General features: G+C 37.9%; 1 long non-coding RNA gene across 1 annotated transcript; it reads left to right on the top strand.

Moving 5' to 3' along the window:
• On the top strand, positions 1–25640 carry LOC121727438. The gene is made up of 5 exons (XR_006035673.1): positions 1–370; positions 1014–1252; positions 4684–4733; positions 15458–15514; positions 25555–25640. It is a non-coding gene; the product is annotated as an uncharacterized LOC121727438 (long non-coding RNA).
• Positions 25641–26054: the final 414 nt, after the last annotated feature.

The raw sequence follows: 26054 nt of genomic DNA, 5'->3' as shown, positions 1-26054 counted from the left end.
GTTACGGCTAGCGGTCTGCGCTCCGCACATTTTCACATACATACTATTTGTGTAAAGTTCATTATTATTCTGCTTTTAAATAGGAAAACTGAAAATTCCTAGAGGTCTCGGTAAAATATTTCCGAGGGATGTTCGTGGGGAGTATTCGGGTGTGATTTATGTCATTTTTTTTCATTAAAAAAAAGTTGATGACTTTGACAGCTCATTATAAATATTTACAAATTGAAAATTGTATTGTGCGAAAATCGAAAGTTATAGTTTTATATAAATTTATCGACATTGCTAAAAATCTGAGTAGGTAGCCTGTGAATTAAAAATGTGATAATTAAATGAAGCCAGATAAACCCAGGTTAAAGGAATTATTTAATAGGTAAGTAAAGTGCCAGTTGCCACTGAAAATAGGATTTCTGGCTTTGGGCGAAGTATAAGTTTATAGTTATTGAGGTGTCAGCTCATGCCTAGGCTCATACTATAATCACTAATTTACACGAATTAAATGGTTAGGCTTACCCAACATTGTATTATGTTTATGTTCATTGAACATTTCAGTAGGTAACCTATGAAATGTGCCCAGGGAAATGTCAACACAAGTATTTTCTAGTTGTTTTATTATTATACTGAAACACTAGTTTTGAAAGTTTAAAAAGACCAAATTTTTATTTTTTCCGATATTCCATATTGATAATATTCCAAACATATCCATTATGTTATTACCTAAAACAGAAACATTAGGTATTTATCAGATAATGAAAGTCTGGTGAAATCTGTGATGGAGATTTTCATTTTATTTCCTTATTAATTATTGTGTTATGATTTTATTGGGATAGGAAATGCCATAGGATTGTTGTTATTGCACACAAAATATGTATGATTCTCATGCAATAGGCAAAATGAAATACCAAAGCTGCCAGGGACGTTCTGGCATAAATGTCTGAAAGTTATATATATTATAAATATAATATAAAGTAATACTGTTGATTCTTAAAATGCTTTTCATGCTTTTTTTGTTTCAGAATTAACAAACTTGAGTAACATGCAATGAAAACGAAATGAAGCTAAATATTAAAATGTCGTAACGCCAGCTCCACAGTTGACCCGTAGTGATGTAGTCTGTATGTTGTTAGCAATGATCATGTGAAGTAAACATTGTTCCTTACTCTAAGGCCAGTATTAGTTGTATAATGTATATAGATTAGCTAGTGATATGTGTTATATATTGATGACGCTGGGATATGACGCTTTTCTTCCACATGTAAGTACTTTTCATTCATTTTATTTATACACTAGCTGTCCCGGTGAACTTCGTGTCACTTTAAAACCTTCCCTGGACTTTTACGAATATTTTAAGACTAAAATCAGCCCAATCCGTTCAGCCGTTTTCGAGTTTTAGCGCGACTAACACATTTGAAAATCCATTTTTATATATAAGATTAGGGATTTTGTGAAAATTTAAACCCTCTTACTAATAAACGTTGTATAAGCTTTGAATAGTTATACAGTATTTTGTCTTCTTCAATCCAATTAAAAATGTCACTTGTGTGACAGGAACAAAACACTGTATAACTATTCATAGCTTATATTTATTAGTAAGGGGGTGTGTGTTTAGCTGTTGCCATTATAGATAAGAGCAAAAAAATCATGTTTGTTGTATGGGAGCCCCCCTAGAATATTACTTTTATTTTGATTTTAGTATTTGTTGCTCCGTTTGCTTGGTTTAGCGGCACCGGAAATACACAATCTGTGAAAATTTCAGAACTCTAGCTATAGCGGTTCTTGAGATACAGCCTGGAGACAGACAGACGGACAGACAGACATCGAAGGCTCATGAACAGGGTCCCGTTTTTACCCTTTGGGTACGGAACCCTAAAAACGGTTCTGAGTTTTTGTATTGATTTGGGAGAACATTCTTTCGCATGAAGCGTTGGTAAGCATAACAATCCCTTTGAAACATTTAAAATTATACTGTCTATTAGAATTTCGCATTCTGCCTATTGCACCCCAAAAATTATCTACACTTAAAACAGAATTTGAAAGGAAGAAAGAAAGAAAGAAAATAAATTTATTTGGTAATATTAATTTGAATTACTACCACCAGATTCTAATAAATCACTGACTTCTTTGATGCAAAAATAACATTAATTATTTTTCATACTCCAATCCTGCCAAAACCTGCCAAGTTTTTAAAACGTCAACCGATCATGCCACAGGCCAAAATAAGGCGCCAATCCTGCCAAAATGGCAGGAACCTGCCACATATGGTCACCCTGAGGTTACGTCACTGCACAGATAAAGTACTGAGTTATTTAATACCGTAGAATAGATATAACAATCGAAAAAAATCGAAACTTAAATGTAAGATGATACCACGTCTTATAGAAAGACTTTTGAGCAAGCGTCAGCGCGATGTAGAAGACGCATGGCGCCATCTATTATGAATTTTTGGAAGTAACTTAATTTGAACAAATTTACGCATTTTCACCGCCTTAAACCCTTTTTTCCAGTAAAAAAAATAGCCTATGTCCTTTCTCATGCTTTAGACTATCTGTATACAAAATTTCATTACAATCGGTTCGGTAGTTTTGGCGTTTGGCGTGAAAGCGAGACTGACAGACAGACAGACAGAGGTACTTTCGTATTTATAATATTAGTATAGATTATGTGCACACTGCACAGCTGTTTTTGGGTATTTTGATTAATTACGGGCGGCGCTACACCGGAATGGCAGCGGCGAGGCGAGCACTTTCAGCGCTGCCATTCCGGTGTAGCGCGGCCCTAATAGGGGTACAACTTACCAGGGTTTTAAAAAGTTTTTAAATTAGACACAAATTTTGTTGACACCGCGCGCTATAAACTAAAGTCCACGCGGACGAAGTCGCGGGCAACTGTCAGCTAGTTATGAATAAAAACAATATATAATAAAGTAGGTATGATTAGTTCTGTGACAATAATGAAGTAAAAAATAAAACGCCATCTGTTTTCATATATTAGAATTAAAATGTTGATTGCATTGATATTTATTTTCTGGATGGAATATAGGCCAATACGGTACACTCGAACTTCTTTATTTTATTTTAGAGCGCCTTCTGTTGTCAACTTGTCACATATATTAGAAATGCAGTAGGAGTTCTATAAGATAAGATAGATTGATTATTATTATACCAAGTGATAATATTATTAAACATAATATTCTAGCGTATTAAAAACTATAAACAAAAACATAATAACTAATAAGTAAGATTAGTTCTATGTTACAATGAAGTAAAAAATAAAACGCCATCTGTTGAATCGTATTAGAACTAAAATGTTCATTGCATCGATATATTTCTGGATTTATACGTGGGAGAGCCATGCTTCGGCACGAATGGGTCGGCTCGACCGGATAAATACCACGTTCTCACAGAAAACCGGCGTGAAACAGCGCTTGCGCTGTGTTTCGCCGAGTGAGTGAGTTTACCGGAGGCCCAATTCCCTACCCTATTCCCTTTCCTTCCCTCCCCTATCCCCTTCCCTTCCCTCTCCTATTACCCTATTCCCTCTTAAAAGGCCGGCAACGCACATGCAGCTCTTCTGATGCTGCGAGTGTCCATGGGCGACGGAAGTTGCTTTCCATCAGGTGACCCGTTTGCTCGTTTGCCCCCTTATTTCATAAAAAAAAAATTATAATAGTATACATAAAATATAATCCAAGACCCAGGAACATTGAAAACTTTTTGTTCCGCCTGCGGGACTCGAACCCAGGACCCCCGGGATGAGCGCTGGCCACGCGCAATGCGAATTCATTTTCATCGATATTTTCATGGAAATAAGATATTTTCCCTCATCAAAATGTAGCCTATGTCCTTTCTCAGACTCTAGAATAACTGTGTACAAAATTTCATTGCAATCGGTTCAGTAGTTTTGGCGTGAAAGCGAGACAGACAGACAGACAGACAGAGATACTTTCGCATTTATAATATTATATATATAGTATGGATTTATATCAGTGTATAGGTCTACAGACCTTAACATTAATAATAATTATATTCATTTTATCACTACAGACATAAAGAAATACTAGTAAATTAGTAATAAATTTGTAATATACAAAGGAAATGTTAGCGCTTTTGCTTTTTTCCATACTAATTAAACTACTAGACCAGTGGTCGGCAACACGCGGCCCGCGGGCCGCATGCGGCCCGCGAACGTCTTGCGGCCCATGAATGTGTTATGAATAAGTTATAAAATGACGTATCAACAAGAATGTTTTCTAATATTGCCTCTTAAGAACGTAGCTGTTTGTCATTTTATAACAAACACTTATTTCCCTTTATGTGTAGGTATACTGAGCTTCTCGAGTTAATACGATTATGAGGCCCGCGGCCCGCCTTTAGTTTATTTTGCCGCCTTGTGGTCCTTGCCTGCCAAAAGGCTGCCGACCGCTGTATTAGACCAATAACTATTGGTCTAGTAGTTTTAGTAGTATGGATTTTTTTAGTGCAGCACAATTGTTTTAAGGATTTATATTGGCAAGCGCCCGAGCGTCATGGGTTTCCCCATACAATTTTTTTTCTTTCAGCGCTGCTACTTTCACAGTAAAGTGAAAAAAAATGTATAGACAAGGAACTCATACACACCCTAAAGTAATTGTCACTTAGTTTTGTGACACCCTGTATATTATGGTAATTGTTCGTGTGTGTGTTGCAGCTCCGCCGCGCCCACACCAGACCGGAGGACGAGACTTAATGGTTTACATGGTGAGTTACAGTTTATATCATAATAGCTATGGCCCACACCATAAGGAGAGTCACAACACTTCATATTAAATATTTTGAATTTGTATGGAATTTAGTGAACCGACCAGACCAGAGCTTGGACCATAATTTATAATTAAGTCCCCTTTTTACAAAACACATACCAGCTTTACCCCGAATTAAACCAAATTGGAATTGACTCTGTTTGTTTATTTTATGGTCAAATTGGAATTGACCATAAAATAAACGGACATGTTGCCTGATGAGAGAGGAGGTGCCGTCAATATACACTCAAGTCGCAGGTTATAAACAGTTAATGGGCTTAGAAGAGCCAATCAAAATTGACCGACAATTGCATACATTCACAACGCACACGCACATATGCTAAGTCTACTCTTACTGTGGAAAATACTTGATTACTGCTAATTAAGGATTTATTAAAAAAAAACACTAGCAGTAGAGCACTGGTAGCCAAATATTGTCCATAATAAATTAAATAATTATTGAGTGCAATTTACTATACATACCGAGCATTTTAAGATTTTATTAGAGGTCGCTGGCCCCGAGCAATAAAGGCGTAATATCAAAAATCGTTTTGTTCAGGAGAGACAAAATAAGCTATTTTGTTTATAGTGCAGCGTACAGTGGTCCAAAACAAATGTGTGATGTCTCATATGAAAGTTAATTTTTTTACCTATTTAACCATATCAAAATAATTGTAATAGTATAAAAAATTATTGAAATAATTCAAAAGAGTATAATACAACTAATAAGCGATATTGTTTCAATTGTAACATTGTTTATTGACTTTATAAAAACAGTTAATGGAATCAGGCGTTACTTTGCGGAAATTCATAGTATAAATTTAGTTTGTTATTATTTTTAGCAATATTTCGCGAAAACTACTTCCACCTTTAAGTAAATAGTGAGTGTACGCATAGGCATGCGTACAGCACCTCCCTCCTCCCACACTGCCTATGCGTCCGTTAAGTGCCGTTGTTCGTAGAGTCCACATCCTGAGGATGCTCCGGTGTTGGGGCGAAACGCGCGTCGAGGTTTTCAACCTGCATGGTGGTGAGGGGCCTTGCACGGATTTGCCAACATTATTGCTTGTGTGGTGGTGGTGTTTGCAAGTTCCTGCATGCGAGTGTACGCATAGGCAGTGTGGGAGGAGGGAGGTGCTGTACGCATGCCTATGCGTACACTCATTCATTTACTTAAAGGTGGAAGTTGTTTTCGCGGAATATTGCTAAAAATAATAACAAAGTAAATTTATAAAAACACCAAACCGCTTGAGATTTACGGCTGTAAGAACATAATACGACGTATTTTTCGCTTTAGATTTCGAGCGTACCAGCCGATTACTCCGTTCTTCTGGGGAATATTACAGCGAAAGCTTAGTTGTATCATATCTTCACCGGATTTTTTTAGTTATGTTTCATAGAGTAATGCAAGAATACAGTTTTAGTCGTAAGAGAATTTTCGATTAATTTATAGGCTTTTGTCATTTATTATACCCAAAATATTATTTAAAAAATATGAAATAAATAGGGGTGATAAACTAATACTCAGAGAAGCCAAAAATCAAATAACATTAAAAAGGGCGTAACCGGCGCTTACCGCTTTGTTGCCCGGGGCCAGCGAGGTATGTTTGCGATTTTTTACTATAGAGAAACATAAGTTGCATCGTGTTTTTAAAACACTATGGATCTAGCATATATTCTGAATAATATTATATATCTTTCTCAATACAAGTACCGCATTCTATCATACAGACATTCCTCTTTGAAATCTCGTGTTTAGGTGTTCTAAGCCCCTTAATACGGAACGCAAGTAAGTCCTGTGTTTTGTACTTCGTGTGGGTTCCTCTCCTCCTTCCTGCTCCTTCTAATCCTCAACCTAGCACTTGCGTTATTTGCGTTGGTTTTCCACGAAGCCGTAATATTTATCTGGTCGAACTGGGTCTTTAAAAAATATGTCTGTTATTGTACCTTACTTTTATCTGTGGTAGCCACCATGTAGACTTTCTGAAAATATTTATTTTAAATTAATTCAGAAATAAAACAATTTTGATTTGATTCAATCTGTGTTCCACCTATAGCTACTAACCTAAGGGTCAGGGGCCTTCGCAATATTTGAGACAGAGGAATTATTAAATTCCGAATATTTTCCGAGAATTTTTTTAATACTTAACTAGTTTTTGATAATTTTTGTATAGTTAATGAATGTACATTTATAACGTGTTTTACATTACTAGCAACATCATATCTCTGTTACGTTCAAATAAAAAAAATCCTTTATATTTCACCGAATACAATTTTTTTAGTTGATCGACTATTACTCGGCAATAACCTATGAAGTCTTAGCCGCGATAGTTTTCCTTTTCAATTCATCATATTTCCTACTCCTGTGAATCTTTTCACATTCCCAGAAGCAACCGTTTAGCTGGTGGAAGGTTTTCCACTTTAAAACTTCATATTTCACAAATTGATCCCTAAATAGAAAAATGGTATTTGAATACTCATAATATTTTTAAAAAACCTATCCAACGACACCCACACGGTGGGGTGGACGCGGAAAAAATCACCCCCGCTTGATGTGTATGGGAGGTACCATAATTTTTTATTTTTTTTAAGATTTTATCTACCATTTTGACGGCGTCATTAAAATGTACATTCATGCCGAATTACAGCTTTGTAGGCCTTAAAGTCTCTTAGAAAAGCCGCGGAAAGACAGACGGACAGATAGACAGACAGACGGACGGAAAGAACGAAACTATAAAGATTCCTTGTTGACTATGGAACGGGGAACCCTAATAATATGCATATTATACCTGAAAAACTACGCCTCACTGCGAAAGACCGCGCGGCCGCGCGTTGAAGTCTTTTACTAGCGTGTAGCGACTAGCGGCCGACGCCGCGCCGCGCCGCGCTGACTTATAAGTAAGTAGGTACTTATCTTATACCACTGTTTTTTTTGTGAGCTCATACTGTCTACTGCTGAGCAAAAGCCTCCCGCAAGGACTATTTCATTATTTACTTCAAAATATAAACTATTTATCATGGTATCTGGAGCCTATACTGGTAGGTACTCGATCCAATTTAAAAAATAAAATGTTACAATAATAAAATAAAAGCATATTCCATTTCAATTCTGCGCCTCGATTTTGCGACCAAATTCGACGACATGGCGTTTAGATCAGTTTTTAGAATAATCGAACTGTTATATTGTATTTGACCACAAAAAGGTTTTTTGAGGCGTCATTTCAGCGGTGTCGTCGTCGTTATATCCCAACGCCACAGAACTGTGGGCGAAGCGCGCGAATGTGGCGACCGACTTGTTGATCGACTCTCAGATAATCCACACTCCGGTGTATACAGTATACTGTATAATATAACTATAATAATTAATTCTATACCTACGACTCCTACGAGAAGTGTTTTTATTGTATAACATCTCGTGCACGATATTGACCTTTAGCAATGATGCAGCAGTCGCGGTTACACACTGTCTCCGCTGCGCTGCTTCAGCGGCGTCGAGGTGTATCGGGCTTATATAAAAAAAGCTTTTAAAACACCCTCGGCAATGATGTTGTTAATGTTCTGTACGTTCATCATCATCTACATCGCCATCGACGGCGCTCTCGCCCTTGGCAATCGTTTTGCACGGAAATGACGGACAATCTAATTTTACGCAAAATTACCAGTAACCTACTAGTACTGGTCGGGCATTATTAAAAGAAAAGAAAACGCCATCCTTATAAGGTCACTTTCTTGTCCTGCCCGTCTGCCCCGTACCTCCGCCTGCCCGTCGTCTGTCTGTCAAGATCCTTAATTAAAATGTAACACGTTAACAAGTAAACGTTGCGTAGTGTAATCGCGCCCAGAGGAAGCACACGCCACATGCCGACGGCAACACTGCAGTCTGCACGCTTCATTAGCGCGCACAACCGCGCATGTGCACACCGCGTACGTGCCCATATGTATGTGTTACATATATTAATATATTTTATACATAAGTAATGCGCCGCTCGGCCGTAACGAGGGCTCGCCTATGTAGTACACCGCCCGCCGAAACCGGCACCGGTGTATAACCTGATTAGGTTAAGCTGTTGCTAGGATAACGAATAAAATAGATATCTGCAGGCTTAGCATGACAACATTAAGAACGGGAAAGAATATGGACATACAGACAGATTTTAGTGACAAAATGGCGGATTTCCTTTGTCTATCAGTCAATTTGTCTATTCTTTGTTTTGTAGAAAGAGACCATATTTTCTACGGTGACTATGCTAAGCCTGCTGATGAAGCTCGTTTCTGTAGATCAAATAAAGCTATGTTGCTCTAGTTGCGCACAAATGTATGCAAACTAAGTGATAATACTTTACTGTATAATGCTGAAAGAGCAAATCTTACGCTATTGCATAGTTTTGTCCCCGGGCGGCGGCGGCGGCGGTGTGCGGCGAACATGTCAATTCGTTGGGATGAAAATTGTCCTGTGTGACATCCCGCACTCAGAGTATCTCTTCCCCTATTTTCATAAAAATTGGTTTATATTTTAAGCGGAAGGAGAAACACAGAAATTGTCTAATTTAAGTCCGGATATATTTATATTTGTTACTAGATGTCCCGCGCGGCTTCGCCCGCGTAAATTAGGAATTTTACGGAAACCGTACATTTTGCCAAAAAAGTAGCTTATAGCTTCACGTGGTCTACTCTATCTGTGCCAAATATTGCCATAAAATTGCTCCAGTAGTTCGTGAGATAAACCCTTTCTAATATTTCCCCCGTTTTACCCACATTTTCCTGAGTTTCTTCGGTCGAATTACTCTTAGCGTGAATTATCAGGCTAAGATAGAGCTATATAGCCTATAGTCTTACTCGATAAATGAGCTATCTAACACTGAAATAAGTTTAATCGGACCTGTAGTTCCTGAGATTAGCGCGTTCAAGCAAACATACTCTTCAGGTTTATAATAATATTAAGTATAGGTTTTTTTTTTAATTATCGCTTGACAAACTCGAGTCTCGATCTAAAAGACTATGAAGAGTACCAATAAAAGATAAGAATACCTGTTGTTAAAATGTTTGTAAAATTATCATGGTGAATAAAGAATTTTGTATTTGTATTTAATAACAGGGTTATAATAGGCTCATAATCATAAGACGATGCATGGTATAATATAATAGTGATGATGATGATGAATGTAATTTGCATAGTAGCATATGCTTTTCGTTCTTAAAACAACGCCGAAACTCCCAAACTTGTATCTATAAAGAATCAGGAGTTCTCTCAGCACCTTCCCAACCACGGTATACCAGGTATACCTCGGTGTTTTGCACCCTTACTTGTTGGTAGCATATTATGCTTAGAATACTTTTCACGAAACCGAAGTCACCACACGTTTCCCTTTAAAATTTGAGAAGTTCCCTCGATTACTTATGGATACTTCATCAGATCACCATTTTTGTGAATATAATACCGAATTGAGATGATACCCTATACTTACACCTAAAGAAAAAAGAAAATTTTTGAAAATCGGTTAATAAACAGCGAAGTAATCGTCGAACATAAAAAAACGAACATAACACCTCCCTCATTTTGAAATGAAATGAAATGAAATGAATGAAATGAAATGAAATGAAATGAAATGAAATGATGAAATGAAATGATATTTATTTGGATAAAATATGGTTGCTAGAGATGTTACATTTCGGTAGATCGCATATTTTGTCGTAGTTGACGACGTCCAAATAATATTATAATCACAATTATAATAACTAAGTAGTAAAGTTATTGACACATTTTTTACCTGGAAATTTATAAGTAAGTAATTATATCATTCATTAGTCATAAATCATAATAATTATTAGTAAAAGTTGTAATTTCTAATTTCTTGTTACAAGTCAAAATTAAGTTAAAAAAAAAAAATAATAATAATGTCAAAATATTCTAAATGTCAAAATTATTTAAGACTGCGAATTGTCAATATAACCTTAAAACTAAGCAACTAACAATTATTTATAATTAGAAAAAAAAAACATTCTACTATACAATAATCTAGATAATTTTATATGTCAATTTCATTAGTCATCACAAGGTAATATTAATTCCAATGGTCAAATACAATATTATGTCAAGATACAATAAGCAAACTATAATGTCAAAGAAATTCAATTAAACATGGCTATAAATGTCATAAAATAAAATTTAATTAGTCACAGTATACTTTATTAATTAATTATTATTAAGAAATTCTTTGATGTCATAATATGCCTTCTGTATTAGTATTTTCTTTAATTCCCTTATTGAACGAGTTGTTGTCATTGATTTTATATGTGCGGGTATCTTATTATAAATCTTTACACACATTGCATAAGCATTATTTAAGAAAATATTTGTCTTTGGTTTTTTATCTATAATTAACTTATTCGAGTTTCTAAAAAATTTTGTGGGTACTTGATCTATTAATTGTGTAAAGACATGTTTATTGTTACTTACAAATTTAAATATTTCTAATATATACATACTTGGTAACGTCAATATATTATATTTTTTGAACAAAGGCCTGCACGATTCATATGGTGGAACCCTTGCTATGGCTCGGAGACATTTTTTTTGGACTATAAATGCCTTATTTATTTGGGTTGAATTTCCCCAAATTACTAGTCCATAGCGCAGGATAGATGAAACGTATCCGTGATAGGCCATAATTGCAGTTTGATCACTTACTGTCCACGCAAGTCTTCTCAAGACATACACGAATCTGTTTAGTTTAGAACAGACTTTGTTTATTTGTGCATGCCAGTTACAATATTTGTCCATTTGTATACCTAAAAATACGTTCTCATCTACTTGTTGTATAATTTCATTTTTATATTGCAATTTTAGTTGTAATGGTTTTTTATTATAGTTTGTAAATTGTATGTATTTTGTTTTGTTAATATTAATTTTTAAATTATTTGATGTCAGCCATTGAATTATAAGATTAAGTACTAAATTAATGTCATTTTCGATTTTGTTCACGTCTGTTTTATTATTGAATGTAAATAGCAAAGTTATGTCGTCAGCAAATAATGTTAATTTATAGTTAGTCATAATGGGAATGTCATTAATATAAAACAGGAATAATAAAGGACCTAAAACTGAGCCTTGTGGGACTCCAAATTCATTTAGTAGACTTCTAGATTTACTATTTACTGATTCCTTGTTTAAGTTGATATATTCTATGACTGTGTATTGCATCCTATCCTTTAGAAATGATTTAATCCATTCAAGAGCCGGTCCTCTAATACCCATTTTGCTAAGTTTGTCTAGTAATATTTTGTGAGAAACAAAGTCAAATGCTTTAGTCATATCTATAAACATAACTATACAATGATCTTTATTATCCACACAGTTAATAATTTGATTTGTAATATTAAAGCAAGCTTGTTGTGTCGATTTATTCTTCTGGAATCCGTATTGTTCGTTTTTAAGTAACTTGAATTTGTTTATAAAGGAAGTTAATCTCTTGTGCATAGCCTTTTCAAATATTTTAGACAAAATGGGGACTAAGGTAATTGGTCTATAATTGTTCATTTGTCTACGATCACCTTTTTTATGCAGGGGCTTAATAATCGACGTTTTTAATTTGTTAGGAAAAACGCCGTCAGTAAACGATTTGTTTATAAGAGCTGCCAAAACTGGAGCTATTATATTTTTGCATTCTTTGATTATTTTCGTAGAGACTTCATCATAGCCAACTGTGCTAGTATTTTTCAGAGAAGTGATGATTTGTTTGATTTCATCACTCGTACATGGACTTAAGAAAATGCTCGTAGCATTTTCAACAATATTGCTTGTTTCCTTATAATCCGAGCTCGAAATATTAACATTGGTATTTTTTATAAAATAATCGTTAAATGCATTTGCAATCCCTAATGGCGTGTCAACTTTATTATTATTTAAATTAATTATTTCTGCTATATATTTTTTTTCATCATTCTTGTTCGAGATATTTTTCACAATGTTCCAGGAAGCTTTGCACTTATTTTTGGCTGTTGCTACGTATTTAGTGTGAGACTTTATTTGGGCATATCTGAAGCATTTTCTTAATGTTCTGCTATACTTTTTGTATTTATATTTTGTATTTTTGTTTTTGTCTCGATAGGCACTAAATTGTAATTTGCGTTTAGTTTTACAGCTTATTTTTAAGCCCTTTGTAATCCAGTTTGGCGTTTTGTGTTTCTTAGAAACCTTTATACGCATCACGGGAAAACAGAGTTTATATAATAGTAGAAACATGTCATAGAAATTATTAAAAGCGTCATTAAAATCATGTAAATTATAACATTCGTTAAAAGAAATGCTTGCTAAATAGTTCTTAAATTTTTTTATATTATCTTTATTATAAGCTCTTTTGTAAATATATTGGCATGTATGTATGTTGTTTTTATATTCTTCTACTGGTATCGAGATAAGTTGTGCAGTGTTATGGTCAGATAGACCTAAGTGTAAGAGTTCACTATTAGCATTTGTCAAATTACTTATTATATTGTCTATACATGTCATCTGCCTTGTAGGTTGATTAAAGTGTATTTTTAAATTATAATTAGATGTAATGTCACGTAAGTTACCCGATTCTTTTGTTTTTTTTAATAGATTTATATTAAAGTCTCCTGCAATTACAATACTTTTATTTGTTTTTTTTATTAAATTATGCAATAACGTGTCGAGCTTTTCAAAAAATGTATTGACTACTGACGTTGGGGTTCTGTATATGCATATGATAATCATATTCAGATCTACTATTTCTATACCGCAACATTCAAAATCATTATCAGTAGAGTATGAAAAGTCAATAGTTAAGCGGTTAAAATTGTAGCCTATGTGTTATTCTGATGTATAAGCTATATTATTGTAAAGTTTCATTAAAATCCGTTCAGTAGTTTTTGCGTGAAAGAGTAATAAACATCCATACATTCAAACAAACTTTCTCCTTTATAATATTAGTAGGATTATAGTTGTTTCGCTATAGGTAAGCCGTAGATAGGAGGCAAAAGGAAGATATCATATCATATTGTCAATTATGTTACCATACTCTTGCTTACTCTATCCGCCGCTGAAAACTGAAGTCGAATCCGTTGGATTTGATCTATATACCCTGGATACGAATCTAAGCCTAAGTTCACCTTTTTCTTCAAATGTCACATTTCAACAAAATAGTATTACCCAAAATAGTAACCAATATAATAATAAGTATTGAAATATTCATTCTAAATAAAAATAATGTATTACCTTAATATGGTGTTAGTAGGGTTTTCCTTATAGTAGCTGTGGCCTGCAGCCTGTAGCATACATAGTGCAGTCTCACGACGCGCGACGCGGACGCGCCGGCCCGGGCCGCGGGCGACCATCCGCCCTCAGACCTTCACCCACAGCCGGAGGTCGCCGCGAGGTCGCACACTACTGCTGACTGCAACTTGCAACGTACCGATACATCTTGATCTGAATGGATATTTAAATTGTCAAACGTATCTACAACGAGATCCCTCTCAAACGGCTTCAGGTACCAGTCGTTATAAGCTTAGGAATCTCTAAGATGCCGACAATGACGCGGACGCTTGCAATTCACAAGTCATAAGGTCACGGAATATACCGATATCAACCGAAGGTATAACATTTTACATAATACACCGAGTCATCTAGCGCCAATCATTTTCCTCATTATCGTGTGCGGCGAGTGGCGACAGAGCGGACAGACAGACGGCCGTCGCCGTATACGGCAGCTGACAATCACCCGATGAGCTAATGAAGAGGTAAACCTCCGCACTTCCGCAACACGCCGGTCGCGGTGTCCCAATGCTCGCCGCGTGTTTATGCTCGCTCCTAATACGGCATCTTGCGTCGACAGTTACAATTCCAAAAACCATAAACAAGCGCATGTAATTCCGTTTAACGCGCAGCTGCGTAAGATCGTTATATACGAGAAACGAGAGCGGTGTGCGCGCAGCCTTACTTGCGCAACGTGTGCGCCGGCCCTTAGCGCTGCGATGGCCACTCGGGCGTATTCTTTTAAAGAGGACATTGTGCGGTGGTGAAAGCAAATGTTAGGTTCCCACGGTGCACCGTCTCCCTCCCACGTGCGCGCGCCGCGTAAGGGCGACAAGGACGTGCGACTGCTCCAATTCGGGCCTTTCTAACCCTCATCCTTGCGGCGCGCGGCGGTTGCGTAAGGCTCCCGCGGGCATCCACCGCCGATGCGTCTCTAGATTACATGCAGATTGCCGCGCATACATTAATTGCCGTTTGTACGCCGCCGTCCACCGCGCATGTTCTTAAACATGTACTATAGAAGCAATAGCTGCCTATAATATTGTGGGATTCCCTAGGATTGGCGCTATAGGATCAATAATTAAGCAATGGTATTTCAATCCACCAATATATAGCTCTACAATCCAAAACAAACCACTAGCGACATATTGTGGATGTGGAATTGTGGATGGTGAAAGACCGTACTTTAGCCGCCCGTCTATATTAGCTTAATATACTTAATAATTATTGTGATACAAACGAAATTTCCACGAATCAAATCCGCCGGAGGTCCGAAAAAGGCTTGGAACAAAGCACGTAGAATTTCGTATTATCTATTACTCATATAAGCTTATCGCTACCTGTCGAAATTTTGCGTGCTCCGGGACTGCACTTTATCTTATGATGATGGATGATGAGATATGTTGTTGCAGGACGACAGAGGAGGCGCAGGGCGCCGCGACAGCGCCGTGCCGCCCCACACAATAGAGGTAAGGATAGCATCAACAGTCAACACACGTGTTTTACACTAGCGGCTCAATCAAAAGTTACCAAGTATACTCGTATGTGTTTGTTACATCTTTGTTCAGCCGCAGTGGGAGCCTAAACACTAATTAGTTTTTATAAAATGAATTATGATTTGATCCGTATCCGATCCGATATAGCTTTGGTATAAAGGTAGGCAATATTCATGATTCGCGCAGTCATCTTGTTGTTTTTTACCTTTGATTTTTGTTGCTTTTGGCTACCTAATAGGCACTTCCTTTAAACCTATAAAATCGTGGTCAGATGTAGCAAGTCGGTATTTAGGCAATGCGGGTCCCGTACATCATGTCGGTGCTCTATTTACCCTGGCAGTCGCGCACTTTCATCGCCGTGTAGGGATATCGGCGGTAATCTGTAAGTGACAAATCAATAGATCAATTACTGATATCTGCCCCGAAGCGGCTGCCGGCTCGTTAGTAGCTGTATCGATTATGTCGATATTGCTGTAGCCTGTATCGATTATATTGATAGTGCAGTATCGATTTCGCGCGATCATTGAATCCTCGCTAATTATGATGGTTTATTACTTTACTAGGTCTTGCAAGCTACTCTGTCCGCACATCGCGTATGATCTGTACATTTTCCGCGATGAAAACCAACCTGTTCTTCCTATTCCTTGCCCGGAAATTAAAGTTCTTACCTTGTTGTAAATGTAATTTTTATACATTTAATATGTAATTAGTTGTCCCGGTAAACGTTGTTTTGCCATAAAATGATTTTCCCTGTTTTCCTGCTTTTCTCTTGAAGTTTTTTCTGATATTTTTTTCTATAGACCCCACGGAGCCCGAGACCTTTCCAACGAATGCAAAACCGTGGAAATCGGTTCGTGCGTTCTGGATTTATAGCGTCAGGAAGGAAAACCCGACTTATTTTTATATAAGTATTAGATAGATAGATAGATAGATAAAAACCAAAACGTATTCCACCTAAATCAGTTAAGCTTGAAGAGGTGGGAAATCAGAGAGACAGAAAGGACGGGTTTCTCTACTGCTCAGTGCTCGTAAGTTGTTAGCTACAGCTATAAAGGTGTCTATTGTACATAAGCGTTTTTACGGTTCCGTACCCAAAGGGTAATAGTAATAGGGTATTACTAAGACTTCGATGAATGTCCGTCTGTCCGTCTGTCTGTCTGTCTCCAGGCTGTAACCCAAGAACGGTAATAGCTAGAGAGGTAAAATTTTCACAGATTATGTATTTCTGTTGCCGCTATAACAAAATGTACTAAAAAAAACATACTCCACAGCCGAACATATAACCTCTTCGTTTTTTGGAAGTCGGTTAAAAAACAAAATAAATTAAATATTTAAGGGAGCCCCCCATACAACAAACGTCATTTTTTTCATTTTTTGCTAGATATCAATGACGACAATAGGTAGCCACCTGAAATGTTCACAAAATACTCAGCTTTGTATTTATAATTTAATAATAAAATAAATAATTAAGTGGGCTCTCATACAAAAAATTAAAAAACATACATTTTCCTATTTTTGCTAAATAGTGGTACGGTACGCACTTGGCGTATATTCGTCAGCGACGTCTTAACGACACTCCTGGGCCCCGTCTGGCATAGCCAAGCCCAGCCAAGCGTCTGACTCTACCCAACATTATAATATAGCGGGCAACATGTAAGCTATCAGTATACAGCTGTATATCGCGTGGATTATGCGACTAGTAATGTGCGCTCGCCGCTCGCCGCTCGCGCCGGCATCGCGGGCCGCGGCTGCCAGCTGATGGCAAATACATCGGAAATTACGAAACGCGCCGCGCCCGCCGCCGCCGCGCCGTCGACCGCCCCGACCGCCCCGACCGCCCCGACCGCCCCGACCGGCCCGACCGCCCCGACCGGCCCGTCAGCCAGCGACACGCGGCACGCCTCGCGGGGATGGGAACGGAAATACTAGCATTTATCGATCTTATATCAACCGGCCGTGCTCAGCCTGCTGATAGCACGAAAAGAAGAACAATGTTTTGTAATGGTTTTGTAGTAATGTTTGACACACACCTAACTGCATAATTTGCGACTTTGAGCTAATTACAATAGAAAAGTACTTAACTCACTGTTCAGCCGTCTCCAGGTCACCAGGGAAAGAGACCCAATTACGACTTTCTATGGCTTATATATCCCGGGTTTGGCTTTGACCAGGGGATATTTCCATCTATTGGCTAAACCCATTGACCAATCAAAACAAGTCAATATTATGTCTTGTATGATATTTTAATTATTAAATATTATTTTAATTTGACCGGAAATATTCCCTTTATCCAATCAGCCAACCATAACATTTCTATTGGTTATTAGATAATAGTCCACAAAACGTTTTATTTCTCATTTACGTATTTATGTTCGAAATATCTTAGATATTTCGAACAATACATTTATAACATATCTCACAATTGAAACAATAATATAAATAACAACTTCTAACTGAATTAAACATTAAGTGTCGATAATTAGATAAATAAGTATCTAAATGAACCAAAACTTCCTTATCATGTTTCACAGATAATAATCATTTTTATCTACTTCGAGGTGCATATTTCACAGATAACAAAAACTTTCATCTTCTTCGAGGTACAGCTAAATAACCTAGTTATTTGCCACATTTTGATAACCTTACTTTTCAAATTATTGTAATTTCTTTATTCCTTTGTTTAATTGTTACTATTATAATCTCAATTCTATATTGTTATTTCATTTTCTAACAAGCTCGAGAGGTATCATTAGATTCGTCTTGGTACTTGGTAGTGACACTTAGTACATCAGAGGTGTTTTTTTTTTGATGATGAAATGAATGATTGATGACGATGCCTGATTGTAAAATTAACCGACTCAGTGCGGATGACACGGGAGCCGTGTCATACATGTTTTTAACGTGTGGCGTATGACACGTGAGCCGTGTCATTTACAAAACGCTTGTATCTTCCTCAAATTACACTTAAGAAGGTTGTACTCTGAACAAAATCATCTTAATTTTCCACGTAGAACAAGCCTATAGGCTTCGCCTCTGAATATTCTGTGAATTGAAAAAAAGTAAGGGCCGTCAACCTTTTTTAAAAGGTGCATTCATTGCGGATTACACGGCAGCCGCGTCTTATGGGTTTTTAACGTGTGGCGTACGACACGTGAGCCGTGTCATTTAGAAAGCGATTGTATCTCCCTATAATTACACTTTAGAAGGTTCAACTCCTAACAAAACCGTCATAATTTTTTCACGTAAAACAAACCTATTGGCTTCGTTTCTGAATATTCTGTGGATTGGAAAAAGTAGGGGCTGTCTTCTTTTTTAGCCCAGCCGTACGCCCGCCGGACCCCCGCCGGAACGCACTCTGTTCATACATTTTGTTGTGGACCCCGCATACTATCAGAATCCTGACGTGTCAAAAATCAAAATGTATTTTTCTGATCAGAAATTCGGATAATGTGCGGCCGGGCTTTTTAGTAGTAAACTTTTAAGAAAATAAAGAAGTAATATTGGGAGCCCATATTATTCTATATTATTTTAGACTTTCAAGTTCTCGCAATGTTTTTTAAACAATGATGTAGAAAAATACTTGCGTTTTCAATCAAAGTATTACTATTCCACTAACGATTTTTGTTTTAATCTGAGTTGTTTCTTTCGAAAATATTTCTAACTATGTAGATCGTAGCTGTTTCCGCAAACTTTCTTATCAATAGGAATTAAACGTTTTCCTGCGGTTAAAAGTGGTCTTGTACCTTAAGAGCTTTATTACTGGAACCCAATTATCGTGCTTATAAAATTTATGGAAAATCGATATAATATTATATCGAGAAAATTTAGTTTTTATGTATGGAATTGGCTAGTTAATATATTTTTTTACTGTTTCCTCATGGTTCCCATCATCAGACCACCACTTTTGTGAACATGGTACCAACTCGGAACTGGATCAATCGGAACGAATACCCCATACAATATAATGAAAAATTTTGAAAATCGGTTCACAAACGACGGAGTAATCGTTGAACACATATAAAAAAATATCCACAGCCGAACGTATAATCTCCTCCTTTTTGGAAATCTCAAATCGGTTAAAAATACTTAACAACGAACTTCTTCAAATCTATTCACGAACGTATAATTTTCATCCGAAACCCAGATCTACTTAGCACACTCATTTTTATAACTTTGAAACCTACAAAAGGTTTGCAACATCTGAATAAAAAAATCGCTTACCTGCCATTTTCAAGTTAAAACTTAATAAAACTACTCGAAATCAACTCAAAACATCGTAGCCTTCTGTTAACAACAATGGTTTGGATTCAATTAAATAAATTAAGTTAATAAACACGTAAAAACCAAAAAAACAATAAACGTTTTTGAACGTGGCGGGTGACACGGTAACCGTGTCATCTACTTCTATGGCGTATGACACAGCTCACGTGTCACGAGAAAATAGTATGCCGCCACGACTGAAAATCTTTAAAAAGGTGCGCCGCATTGAATCGGTTAAGAGATGAATCTGCCAATTATTTCGTATTATTTATGCCAGCATATAAATTAAATTTTACAATACGGATGGGCCGAGCTACTTACAACTGGCGGCGGAAAATTATGCTCCTAATTTCAATAATATACCACCTAATCAAATAATGAGCGATAATGTTTTAATTGCATAACGTAATGAATAATATTGAATGCGCGGTAACTAGGCGGCCGGTGCGTGTTAACCGAGAAATGTTTGACGATGATGTATCGCCGGCGAGGGGCAGGATACGGCATTATGTATGCGCTGTTGGCTAATTGTTATGATACCCCTAAAAACGTTGCAAATGTTCATATTTTAGGCTCGAGCGCGTCCGTTCCGCCAGCCGCTTTCTCGATAAACTATCGACTGTGTCACGCACGCGGCACGTCACTACTTGGAGTGTATACTTCGTTCATGTATATTTTACCCCCATGAGAGTAAAGGTACAAGTTGGAGCCGGCGACATGAAGCGGCAGCAGACGCCGTGTCCTTAAGGCTAGGTTATTCCAAATTCACGTTTCTAGAATGAGTAATTTTTAAGGAAAGCATCATTAAAAAAACTGAAAAATATATACATGTATAGATACATCTTTTAACTAGTGACTTTTATGGTTAGAAACACAATACAGATAATTTTACTCGATAAAAAAAATCCGAAACAACCTCGATTTTAAAAACATTTTGAGTTTTATAGGACTTACAGGGACTCAATCAAAAAATAATTTGGATAGTTCGATTACTATTAAAATTTTACAGGGAAATGTACGGATACATGTTTAGTTATATTATTTTTTATCTAAGTAAAAAGGTTTTTTCTCCTATTTCGCCTTATCATGGACGCGGCGAGCGTCGTAACCGCCACTGTACAAGGCGCGCTGATATGAATGTTATTTTAATATCATTTACGTCGATATTCGCACTGACAGACATCGACCTGCTAATTTAGGAATAACCTCCCCTTAAGCTTATCTAAGTAGTTTGGTCATCGGCATAAAGGTCTAGGTTGCTTAGAAAACGTGCACTAATTATTTGCGACAGCGAAGTTAGAAACCAAAAATGTATGGAATTTGACAGGGGTCGCATTCACATTTATTGCCGCGTAACATAACACTTAGCGATGCGTTATAATAATATTACAAATCCCATACATTTTAGATTGCTTACTTCGCTATCAAAATTATCGAATGCAAGTTGTTTATGTACCATGTTGAAGGTGAAATAACTGAACGGAGTTCTCACGTGAATACTAGGTACTAGGTAGTGCGAGTTACGAACGGTTACGTCGACGCGTGCTAGACCGGTCGTGTGCGCTAGGTGGTCTAAGGCTGGACCTAAACGACTCAGAGCCAATTTAAATCATTGCATTATTGACACAGTAGCGGGCGCCAGTTTCACTGGATTATAGCGCTCGATTAGCATTTAGCACTAATAATGTAGAAAATGGATACTAGTCAGTAGTCACCAGATGCAGGAATGGATTGGAACAGCACTGCTCTAGCGCCAGAAATCCTATGATGCTAATAATAATAATCAATACAAAATTTTAATAAATCTGCCTAATCATTTAACCAAAGAATAAGTAGCGACTAGCTTTCTTTACCTATAAATAATTACTAGCTATTTGACCGAGCTTTGCTCGGTATTCGATAAAACACAAATAAATTGACATTTTCTGAAAATGATTCCTAGCTAGATCGATTTATCGTCCCCGAAACCCCCTATAAACTAAATTTCATGAAAATCGTTGGAGCCGATTCCGAGATTCCAATTATAAATATGTATACAAGAATTGCTCGTTTAAAGATATAAGATAATGTAACAAAATATTTTAAATGACATCTGAACATCTACTAGTATAAGTAGTACGGTGTACCTATCCAGTGTATCGACACCGTTTTGTGTGTGACTTGTGACCCTCACACACTTATTTCGCCTCATCCACATTCTGCAGCTCAGCCTGCTCAACACGCACGCCGGTTCCGGGTAGCTACGTGCAGTCGAACACAGAGCCGGCCTACCACCTTTGTGAACTTTGTTGTGTGATTGAAGGACTAAGGTCGAATAACTGCAAGGTCCAGTGTCCAAGTATTAAAAATAGCAGAAACTTTAAATATGTATAAATATACATTTTTAATCCTCCATAAGACATTCGAACTATCAAATCGGTACCTCGTAGTAAGTTAGATGCAAAAGTGAGAGAGGAGGGCGTGGCTGCGGTGCGCGCAGGCGCGAGCGCGGTTCTCACACGTCGCGGACTTACGCAACTGATGGTCGTCTTCAGATAACAGGGTGTGGTGCCAGTGGTAGCGGCTACCGTAATATGAATGTCAACATACAAAGTAAAGTCTGTCATTTTATATCAACAATAAATTAATATAAATATGTCAGGACGTCCAATGACATGTTAAAATTGTGTGTAAAATTGAATTTGTGCCTTATTTTTTCCGCTAGATGGATTTTCGTATTCATATTCGAAGCTAGAAATTAATTAAGTATTGACTATTATCTATAAAAGTGGTGTAAGTCCCTCGGCGTGACGCCAGCGACAGTGATGAGCCGATCGAGGACGGTCGTGGCGGAACGTTGCGCAAACGCCGCGCGCCTCACGACGCCCCGTCACTCGCGCCACGCCCGAGCGTGAACCCGAACATTATGTGCCCATTGCAGTTGCGCCAGTGTGGGTAAAATTAATCATAATATTACTAACTCTCTTGTTTTTCCTATCTAGGAAAAAAAGTATGATATTTTGTAAAACTATTAAAAATAAACTGGCGTATGTGGCGTTAGCGTATAACTATTTGTAATCTCAACTATCGTTATTTAATTGTTTAGATTGATGATATTAAATCGGTAGACTTTTATCTTAGTTATTTTGAAAGTAACTCGCAAGTTTGTGGTCACAGTTGGTCGCTTGCCACAATGGTAAAGTTGTAACTTATTACTTACGAGCTTTTGCTCGCGGCTTCACTCGCGTTAAGAAGTATTATTAAATACAAACTTTCATCCTCTATTTTAACCTGGTGGCTGGAGGTGGAATTGATCAAAATCCTTTCTTAGCGGGCTGTGCATTGATAGATCACCATGTCAGTCAGTCACCCTTGAGTTTTATATATATACGAGCTTTTGCCCGCGGCTTCGCTTATTATATACAAACTTTCATCCCCTGTTTGCAGCTCTTGGGGTTGGAATTTATTAAAATCCTTTCTTAGCGGATGCCTACGTTATAACATCCACCTGCATGCCAAATTTCAGCCCGATCCGTCCAGAGGTTTGGGATGTGCGTTGATAGATCACTATCTCAATCAGTCAGTCACCTTTGAGTTTTATATATACAGATAGATTAGCCAACGTAGACAGTGTCTGTATTTACTAATTAAACGTCTGTCAAATCCTTGTTTCTTAATATGCTCTCATCTCGGTAAAGAGAAAGTACAGAGCTGATAGTGCATTGCGAGGTCACGCATCTGTCTCCCGCGCTAGCATATCACGACCCGCGACACCGCGACACCGACACCGGGTGTGGCGAGCACGACCCGCTCACGTAACGAGCTCATCTTCATACGGGTGGGGCGCCAGTGCCAGCGTACAGCGACTTAGACTCGTTTGGTTCTTTGTTATTTTCTTTGAATTCGGGTTTGTAATAAAGCAATGTAGTCAACTTTATTCATTTACCTAATAGTAACAGTAAATTCAGGCAGTAGTTGCAGTAGCGATATAACCGTTACTTCGTCCTACACGTAGTAAAACATTGTCAATATTATTTAAATAGCTCCTTACATAATATAATTATGAACAGTTAACGCCGATACCGGCAGCACCATAATTAAATTTCCGTTAAACGGCGAGCTAATGATGTCGTGTGTGTCGTGTTGTAAGTGTCGGGCGTGGCGTTGCGGCGGCGCGCGGCGGCCTTTGCACAACCGCGCCGGGTGTGGTGCCAGTGTAAGCGGCACACAAGCACAAAGTTTTTGGCTTACGTATTAATATATAGATATCGAGGATCTAAGTATATTCTAATACACGAGTGCGGGCAATTAACTCGGCCTATTCCACGGAACCTAGCACAATCTTCGCCTAGATTAATAGTTAATACGGTCCTGCATCCTCGTGTATAAATCTGAACTTTCTAACTGCAATATTGTCTGCGGAGACATTACGGCTATCACCATCGGCCGGCCGCTATGATATGGCGCGTGGTACGGTCTGTGAAATGTACGACGATAATAATTACATACACTGTTGCTCATGATGTATAGCGATTAGCGATTAATCGGGGATTATGACATGTATTTTACAGTACGTTGTCATATACCATAGTAAGCCACTCTCTGCTAGCTAAGCGTTTCTAGATGCAATAATTGTTCTCTATCTGAATTAGAGTTAGGAGCAAAGGTATGAGTTAGGAGTTATGACTGTAGCAGTAAGCAAAGTGGAAAATACCGACCTGTGTTAATTATAGCCCAGCTAAAATTGATATTTGCCTCATTAATTAATTGAATTAATTGTAGATTTATAACTAATAGGAAACAGGCGTTCGTTCTCACGACGGCGCGCGGCGGCGGCGGCGCGTGCGCCACTCCTCGTCCTGTATATTATATGCTACTCGTGGAACGCGTTTACAGACAGGGATTGAAGGCCGGACTCAGAGACAGTTTAGTATTTTATTTTAATTTAAAGAAGAGTTTGACAGAAAATGCATGGAGTTTGTGGCAAAACGGCCATGAAAGTAGTCGTATTAATGTCTCGGAGTACGGCCGCAAGACAAAAAGTAATTAATAACGTATACATTAAAATCCATTTATTGTATCCTACATGGACTGTATAATGTATATTATTTTTGAGTTTACTTTTGAACGAGTTACATACACCCTTACAGTCTTACATTGGGAAAACTACTCCACTTTTCGTTCAACTCAAAAACTTTGAACTACAGCCTACAGGGAACATTAATTAGTACTTACTTTACACTCCTGTATGACTTTTCCAAATGTTAATGAATTTGGTGAAGTTTCAGCCTGTTCGATTTGACAAACGAATATTTTCCTTCTAGAGTAAAAGCCTGCGATGGCCAGACCGGTCGCGGTTACTTTAGGCCAGACACGAGGGTGTCTATGAGTGGGAAGCAACTGTCGAAAATGTCCAGCACTGAAAGACGAGATTCCTCCACTTACCGCGAAGAATATGAGTTATCAAATTGAGCTTTACTCTTTCTGGAAGGTCAGGTAGACGGTAGACCTTAAGAACTGGATACCTCCTAAAGTAACCGCGACCGAAACTCCATAGCTGCTGGTCGTTCTTACCTCTGTAAAGGCCACAAACAGGTAAACCTCCAGCTTTACGAAACGGAGGAAGGTCTGGCCAGCGCAGGCTCTTGGTCCATTCCATTACTATGTATATAATGTAGAGTTACAGATTGTTAACAGAGAAAAATGCCCTAAGGTTTATAGAACACCTTACCTTATATTACCCGTGATAAACGCGATATGTGTATTGTCTCCAGGCTTGTGAGGCTCCGATCCAGGTGGAGCCGGTGGACCTGAGCGTGCGCCGCCCGCCCACCCCGCACGCCGCTCGCCGCCGCCCGCGCCCGCCCCCCACCGGTGAGTCACTTTGACTTTGCTGAATTCATTATGACGATCATGATCATTCTTGTAATACCTTCAATGCACTGGCTTACTAACACACTCAGTACTCCTGCGGAGCGCACGTCCACTCCCGGTCGCCGCTAGTTGCTACAGCACAACTGTCAGATTGACAGCTTAACAGGTGTCTTGTATAGCCAGTCTATGTGTGCATGAGACAATGTTATGTATTGATATAGATACACAGTACACTACATCTTTATATTTTGTAGATGGGCTTCTCAGTAAGTCGGTAACAGTGGCGGCCCCTAGGTTGCGAACAGGGCAATCGCCCGGGGCCTCGCTCTTGCAGGGCCTCGCAAGGTATTTTTTCGTAAGACAAAAGGCATCGCAAAGACCGCCGCCCGGGGCCTCGCAA

This window comes from Aricia agestis, chromosome 5 (assembly GCF_905147365.1).
Source record: "Aricia agestis chromosome 5, ilAriAges1.1, whole genome shotgun sequence".
NCBI classification, from domain to species: Eukaryota; Metazoa; Arthropoda; class Insecta; order Lepidoptera; family Lycaenidae; genus Aricia; species Aricia agestis.
This window is presented reverse-complemented; position numbering and strand designations above follow the sequence as displayed.